At 42.3% G+C, this 7,944-nt stretch overlaps 1 pseudogene; it reads left to right on the top strand.

The window, feature by feature from the left end:
• The first annotated feature begins 6,137 nt into the window (after positions 1 to 6,137).
• LOC122150233 lies at positions 6,138 to 7,350 on the top strand (annotated as a pseudogene).
• The last annotated feature ends 594 nt before the right edge of the window (positions 7,351 to 7,944 follow it).

The raw sequence follows: 7,944 nt of genomic DNA, 5'->3' as shown, positions 1-7,944 counted from the left end.
ATGTCTGCAGCTGTTTCTCTTCAATTTGAGTGGTGCCACATCAGCAAATGGAGGTCTCGAAAGCTTTACCTTATCCATATGAGTAAGGCTGGGTTTACTCAGATGATGCAGTCTTTCCCAGTCCTATTTTGAGAGCCTTCTAACCTAACCGGACTATTCATAAAATTGCATGGTAATATATCAAACAGGTTTTCCCTGGCCAATTCTTTGAGAAGTGGATGGCCTTTTTCTTCTTCCTAGTCTGTCTCAGTCTGTAAGCTGGGCTGATACCTGTGCTCCATGTGCATCCCTCTGGGTTTGAAACACCAGTGGCTCAGCCCCAAAACTCACATCAACACATCACCATGGTAGAACAAACTGACAGACATATTTCTCTCCCTGTTGGAAACCTCTCATACCACTCTTCCCTGGGTCCCTGTGGCTGACTCCTTCTCTGTCTGGGTTCCTGGGCATTTTAATTCCCTTTCTCCTGCTCTCCTGTCCTGATGCTTTGGGCGTGCCTGAGTTCCCTCTCCTCACCTGGACACCTGTGGCTGACTGCTCCTCTGTCCTGGTTCCTGGCTTTTAATCCCCTTTCTCCTGCTTTCCCACCCTGCTGCTTTGGACATGTCTGGGTTCTCTCTCTTCACCGGGACCCCTGTGGCTGACGAGTAATGACTGGAATCTTAAAAGCTTGCAAGCTGCCATCTAGATACAACGATGAGTCTCTCATCATCCAGAGAAAAGAAGAATGAAGAAAACAAAAAATTCATGGAAACAATTAGTCCTAGCACCTGATACACCATCTGATCTGTAGCCTATATGACTATGAGACCAGAAGAACTAGATGGTGCCCGGCTACTACTGTCAACCATTTGGAAACTTGGAAGGGGATCTGTGTAGGAGATCCTGGATAGAGAGGGAGAACAATGTGGAACAAATCTCAAAATCATTTGAAGAAAAAAAAAAGGGAGGACCAGGTTTGGTGGTCTGATAGAGCCTGGTGGAACCACTGAGACTATGGCCCCTAGCTGCCCTTCAGGTCTGGAATTGAACCTACACCTGTGGCTTCCAGCCAAGCAAAAGACAGGCATATGAGTTGAACATTTACCTGAGGTAGATACACTCCTTGGAGAGAACAATCAAGGGAGAAAGAAGGGCTGCTTATGCACAGGGAGACAGTTCAGTGGGCAGGATTGCATGGAGGGATGGACACAGGGAAATAACTATCAGGAGGAAATAGGAGGAGAGCTGTTGTATTGTGGTAAATTGTGGTTAATGTCATGAGAGAAAGTGTATGTGAACTCCTGTATTGAAAGTGAATTTTCTCTGTAAATTTTCACCTAAATCACAATAAAAAAAAAAGAAGTGAGAAAAAAAAAAGTCTTTACCCAGTACATATCTAATGGTATGCCCAGGATGTTTTGAATGCATATAGGGGCCTGAGATGGGAAAGTCAGAGTGGCCACTTGAGGAGTTTAATCTTGTAAGGAAAAATACAAACTGGAAATAAGAGATTTTGGTTCTTCCTGTTGAGAATAAGTGAAGGGGCTCCCCTTCTCCCTTGTTCTTTCAGAATTCACTTTAGTTAACTTGTAGTTGTAAATTGTTCTGCATCTTTGAAAATCTAAAACTCACTTCTATCAAGTGGATTCCACATTTTCCAAGAGTGTAAGTCTTTACAGAAACAGACTGCCTCATCTTTCTTCCAAACAGCAGCTAGTGGGTTCAAACAACTGACATTCTGGTTAGCAGCTAACCCCCAGACCAAAAGACTGAAGGTGGGGAAAAAAAGCCCACTGCCATCAAATCATTTCTGACTCATACTGACCCTTATTGGGTTTCTAAGGCTATAAATCTTCACAGACGCAGACTGCCTTATCTTCCTCCAGCAGAGCAGCTGGTTGGTTTGAACTGCTGACTTGCTGGTTAGCAGCCAAATGTCTTACCCACTAGACCACCAGGGCTCACTAGAGCTGTATATAAATCTAAGAGTTATCCTCAAAGATTTGGTAGATGTCCCTTTGAAATGTAACTTTGGGTGACTTTCATCTACTTTCTTATTTCCTGGAAGGAGATTAGCATACTTCAGGCATCCTGCCATAATGATACTGGAAAAGTAATAACTTTATTTGAAACATGGGTAGAGTTGGTTGTTTCCACTTAAGCATGTAAAGGGCTGAATTCCTTTCTGTCTCTGTAATCTCTTTAGGGGATTGCCTATGATGCATCACATTCTGTTTTAATGCTTATTCAATAATAAAATATTTTTTCTCTTCTTTTGTTGTGATGTAGTTTTCTGGGCTCAGAGTAGATTTTGTTTTTAGTAACTTTTCCCCATCACTCTTAAGTGAGTCTTTTAAACAAGCCTTGATCAGGAGAGAAGATATGACAAAGGGGAGCACTCCAAGCATATAGAGAAATTTGTGCAAAAGCAGAGTAGTGAACAAAAGCTCAGGGAGAAAAGACAAATAGATCAATTTGAATGGAATACAAGAATGAGAAGGAAGCAAGAACTAAAGATGGACAATGGCAGGGGTCTGATTAAAAAACAGAAACAGCATACCTGAAAGTTTATTCTTTGTCTGAAGTGCTGCCAGGGTTCTAGAAGGATTTTCAAAAAGGTAGTGAGGTATTCACATTTACACTTCAGAATATGGTTTGGCTGGAATGTGTAGAATAATTTAGAAGGGAGGTTAGGTCAGAGGAAAGGAAACACTTTAGAAAGCTAAGAGAAATATGAAGGGTCTGAACAATAGGCTAGAGAAAAGAAAATGCATTCTAGATATATTAAGGAGCTAAAAATATCAAAACTCAGATACCAATTAGAGAATCATGGAGAGGAAGAAGTGAAGAAGTATGCTGGGTTTTGCCTTGGGAGAGTGAATGGTGCCATTTTCAAAGGAATGATATAGTATAGGAAGAGTGGTGTGGGGAGTGTGTGGCCATATTCTATATTATTCCTTTCTGTCTCTGTAATCTCTTTAGGGGATTGCCTATGATGCATCACATTCTGTTTTAATGCTTATTCAATAATAAAATATTTTTTCTCTTCTTTTGTTGTGATGTAGTTTTCTGGGCTCAGAGTAGATTTTGTTTTTAGTAACTCCTCACATCAATTACAACTCATAGTGACATTATTTTCAACAAGAACCAAATGCTTCTGGGCTTGTGCCATCCTCACAAATCATTGCTATGCTTGAATTCATCATTGCAGTTACTGTGTCAATCCATGTTATTGAGGATCTTTTTTTTCAATGACCTTCTTCTTCACCGAGCATGCTATCCTTCCCTAGGACTGGGCCCTCCTGATAATATGACCAAAGTACATCAGATGAAGCCTCATCATCCTTTCTTCTAAGTACAACAACCAAGAACACAACAACAAAAATACAATAGAATGGCACCAATAAATTCATACCAATCACTAATTCCACTCAATATGAATGGACTAAATACACCAGTCAAGAGAAAGAGAGTGGCACATTGTATAAGAAAGGAAGACCCAGCAATATGCTGCCTACAAGAGAGCCACATTAGACATAAATATAAAAATAAATTAAAAATCAAGAGGTATAAAAAATATATCAAGCTAATGTCAACCAAAAAAGAGCAGGAATGGCTATATTAATTTCTGATAAAATAGATTTCAAGGTGAAAACCAGCATAAGGGACAAAGAAGGACACTATATGATGTTAAAATGGTCAACTGACCAAGAGAATATTACCATAATAAATATCTATACACTCAATGGAAGAGCTATAAAATACATTAGCAGATATTAATTGAATTGAAAAGAAAAATAAACAACTCTACAATAGTAGTAGGAGACTTTAACATACCACTCAAAGAAGCAAAGAACAACTAGATAAAAACTCAACAATGAGACAGAAGAACTGAACAGCATAACCAACCAACTTGACCTTATAAACATATATACAGCACTCCACTCAACAAAAGCACAATATATATTCTTCCCCACTGCACATGGATCATTCTCCAGAAAAATCGATATATTAGGCCATAAACAAGCCTGAATAATGTTGTTTTTTTTTTTCTTTTTTTCTTTTTGCAGTGTTCTCTCCCCTCACCTCCTACCCCTGGTAACCAGCAAAGAAAGTTTCCTTTTATATAAAACCTTTCCTTGACTTTTTACAATAATGAACTAATATAGTATTTGTCCTTTTGTGATTGACTAATTTCACTCAGCATAATGTCCTCCAAGTTCATCCATATTATGAGGTTTTTTAAAGATTCTACATTATTCTTTAGTGTTGCATGGTATTCCATTGTGTACCATAGTTTGGTTATCCATTCTTCTGTTGATGGCCATCTAGTTTATTTCCATCTTTTTGCTATTGTAAATAGTGCTGCAATGAACATGGATGTGCATATATCTGTTTTTGTTCTGGCTTTCAATTCTTTAGGATATATACCTAGTAATGGGATTGCTGGATCAAATGATATTTCTAATTCCAACTTTTTAAGGAATCACCATAGCACTTTGCACAGTGGTTGTATCATCTGACAGTCCCACCAGCAGTGTATGGGAGTCTGAATCTCTCCACATCCTTGCCAACATTTGTTATTTTCTGTCTTGTTGAACTTTAATGTTAGTACTGGGGCAAGATGGTATCTCATTTTGTTTTGATTTGCATCTCTCTAACAAGCCTCAATAAATTTAAAAACATTGAAATACTACAAAGCATCTTTTCAGATGACAATGCTACAAAATTAGAAATTAATAATAGGAAGATCAAGGAAAAATATCAAACGTGTGAAAACTGAATAATACACAGCTCAAAAATGAGTAACAGAAGAAATAAAGTACGAAATAAAGAAATTCCTAGAAACAAATGAGAATGAAACTACAACTTACCAAAATCTTTGGGATACAGAAAAAGCAATACTCAGAGGTCAGTTGATAAAAATAAATGCACACATCAAAAAGAAAAGAAAGAATAAAAGTCAACATTTTAACTCAACAACACCAACAATTAGAAAAGGAGCAACAAAAGAAATCTGCAGTATCCAGAAGTAAAGAAATAGTAAAGATCAGTGCAGAAATAAATGAAGCAGAAAACAAAGAAACAATACAGAAAATCAGCAAAACAAGATGCTGGTTCTTTGAAAATATTAACAAAATTGACAAACCACTGGCAAATTTAACAAAGGAAAAGAAAGAGAAGATGCAAATAACAAACAATAAATGAAAAGGGTCACATCACAACAGAACCAACTGAAATTAAAAAGATAGTAACAGAATACCATGAAGAACTGTACTCCAATGGGTTTGAGAACCTAGAAGAGATGGACAAGTTTCTAAAATCACAAGACCTACCTAAACTAATCCAGTCTGAGATAGAATAGTTGAACAGAACCATAAGAAAAGAAAAAATTGAGCAAGGCATAACAAAACTCCCCACCAAAAAAAAAAAAAAAATCTGGCCCAGATGGCTTCACTGGAGAATTTTAACAAATGTTCAGGGAAGAGCTGACATCTATACTGCTCAAACTATTCCAGAACATAGAAAAAGTTGGAATACTCCCAAATTCACTCTATGAATCAAGACTAACACTGATACCAAAAGCAGGCAAAGGCACCACAAAAAAGGAAAACTACAGACCAATATCCTTCATGAATATAGACACAATAATCATCAATAAAATTGTAGCCAATAGAATCCAAAAACATATTTAAAAAAATAATACGACTTCCGGGGCGGCCCCGGTGGGCCCGTGTGAGGGCCGCCGCCAGGAGCAGCTCAAACTCCTGGTGGTGCTTCTTCGCTGCCCACCAGGTCCCCACGCTGGGCCGCAGCCCCTCCCTGCCATTCGAAGGCCTCCGGGCCGCGCAGGCCTGTTGCCCAGATATGTCTGATCCTGGAGGGGAACGCCTGCTTGTGTCCCACCCATGCCACAAAGCATGCCAGGCCTGGGAGTGCCCCCCAGAGCTGCTTACACCACCTGCAAAGCCAGACCTCACACGGTACTAAGCTCACAGCACTCCAAGGGGGAAGATGGCCCAGTCTGGAACACGCCCTGAGCAGCTGCCCCTGACCCCTCAGCCAAACAGCAAGGAATCATGAGCAGCCTGAGAAGCCAGGGGCAGGTAGCCGCCAGGACCGCCCAGCCTCACTCCCGCCTTGCCTACAAGATGTGGCCAGTCCTTGTGCTTGTCTGGGTCTCCTGCTTGGCCTTCTCTGAATGCCAGGCAGCATCAAATTCTTCAGGGCACTTGGTCCCTAACAACAGACACATGGAGTCCTTCTGTCAGGAACAGCACATCAAGGGAAACGGCTACCAGACTGGCTGGGAATAAAATGCCTGAAAGAAAAACCACGCTGATACAGTCCACTGACACGGTAACCACAGGGACTCAGGTAGCCAACCCTAACTCTACCAAAATCACAGCAGAGACAATGAACAGGACAGAGGTGGCTGTGACTGACCTCATGGCCTCCAGAACCTCTGCGGGCCCTGCATCATCCGTCCCCACATCTGCCTCACAAACTCTGCCCGTGGTGGCCTCCAGGCATTCATCTCTCAGCACACTACGCACACATGCTAGGGAGCAGCACAGTGCCAGGGAGCAGCACAGTGCCAGGAACAACAGCGGTGACAAGGGCAGCACCTAGGGCTGAGAGTGTGGCTGCAGCCATGCGAAGTGCACATGGCATGCCCAGCCCACCCAGGACCACAGTGGGTAACTCCACAGCACACCTCATGCCCACAAGCTCCCAGGTACCTAACACATCTGCACAAGGTCCCACCCCCCAGGCACCCACGGACTAGCCTGTGGTCAACACGGCAGCTAGGTCCACACCTATCCTTTCAGAAACAACCTCCATGTCCACCTCTGTCCCCCCTGTGGCTTCAGTGTCTGTGACACAGGCAGCCACAACCAAGGCACAAGCAAAGGAGCCAATTGCCAGCACAGCACCAGTGCCTTATGCCAGCCCAACCCCCACAGCGGTGGCCACATCCCCCACAACACAGACACAGCCAGACCTTACACTGTCTGCCCAGGTGGCCACGGGGCCAATTAGGACCCCGACCCCAGAGTGGGTGGGGATGGAAGCCATACTGGGTACTACTCCTGCTGGGTCCACCCTCGGGAGCTCAGCAGATACCAAGATGCCAGCCACAGGCCTGAATCAGCTCAGCACCCAAGGTCAGGACCTGGTGGTCACCGCCAGGCCCCTGGCTCTGTCCCTGAGCTTCCTCCTGGCGCTGCTTGTTCTCGGAGTGACTCTCTTCATCACCATCCTGGTTTTGTTTGCCTTGCAAGCCTAGGAGAGCTACAGGAAGAAGGACTACACCAGGTGGACTATTTAATCAACGGAATGTACGCAGACTCAGAAATGTGAGCCTGGGAGGCCGCCCACTGCTTCTCCGAGTGTGGGCCATGCTGGCTGTCCTGTCCTCCTTCCATTCTGCCTCTGAGCCCAAACCAAGTGTTTCCAGGTTCTCAGTGCCAATTAGGACACATGCCAGATGCTCACACGTAGCCACCTTGTAGTTGGTTCCACAATCACTAAAGAGTTGCTGCTTTTTTCGTAAAAATAATAATAATAATAATAATAATACCTCGTGACCAAGTAGAATTTGCACCAGGTATGCAAGGATAGTTCAACATCAGAAAAGCAATCAATGTATGTACATACAAATAAAACAAAAGAAAAGAACCTTGTGATCATATCAATTGATGCAGAAAAGGCATTTGATAAAATGCAACATACATTCTTGTTCAAAACTCTCAGCAAAATAGGAATAGAAGGAAAAATCTTCCGCACAATAAAGGGCATATATGCAAAACAAACAGCCAACATTATTCTCAATGGAGAAAGACTCTAAGGATTCCCCTGTGAATGGGAACCAGACAAAGATGCCCACTATCAGCACTTCTATTTAACATTGTATTGGACATCCTAGCCAGGTCAATAAGGCAAGAAAGAGAAATA

The sequence above is a fragment of the Orycteropus afer genome, unplaced genomic scaffold, assembly GCF_000298275.1.
Source record: "Orycteropus afer afer isolate SDZICR_OR568_19922 unplaced genomic scaffold, OryAfe1.0 scaffold00108, whole genome shotgun sequence".
Lineage (NCBI taxonomy): Eukaryota > Metazoa > Chordata > Mammalia > Tubulidentata > Orycteropodidae > Orycteropus > Orycteropus afer.
The sequence above is the reverse complement of the archived record's forward strand: the minus strand, read 5'-3'. Positions and strand labels throughout refer to the sequence as shown.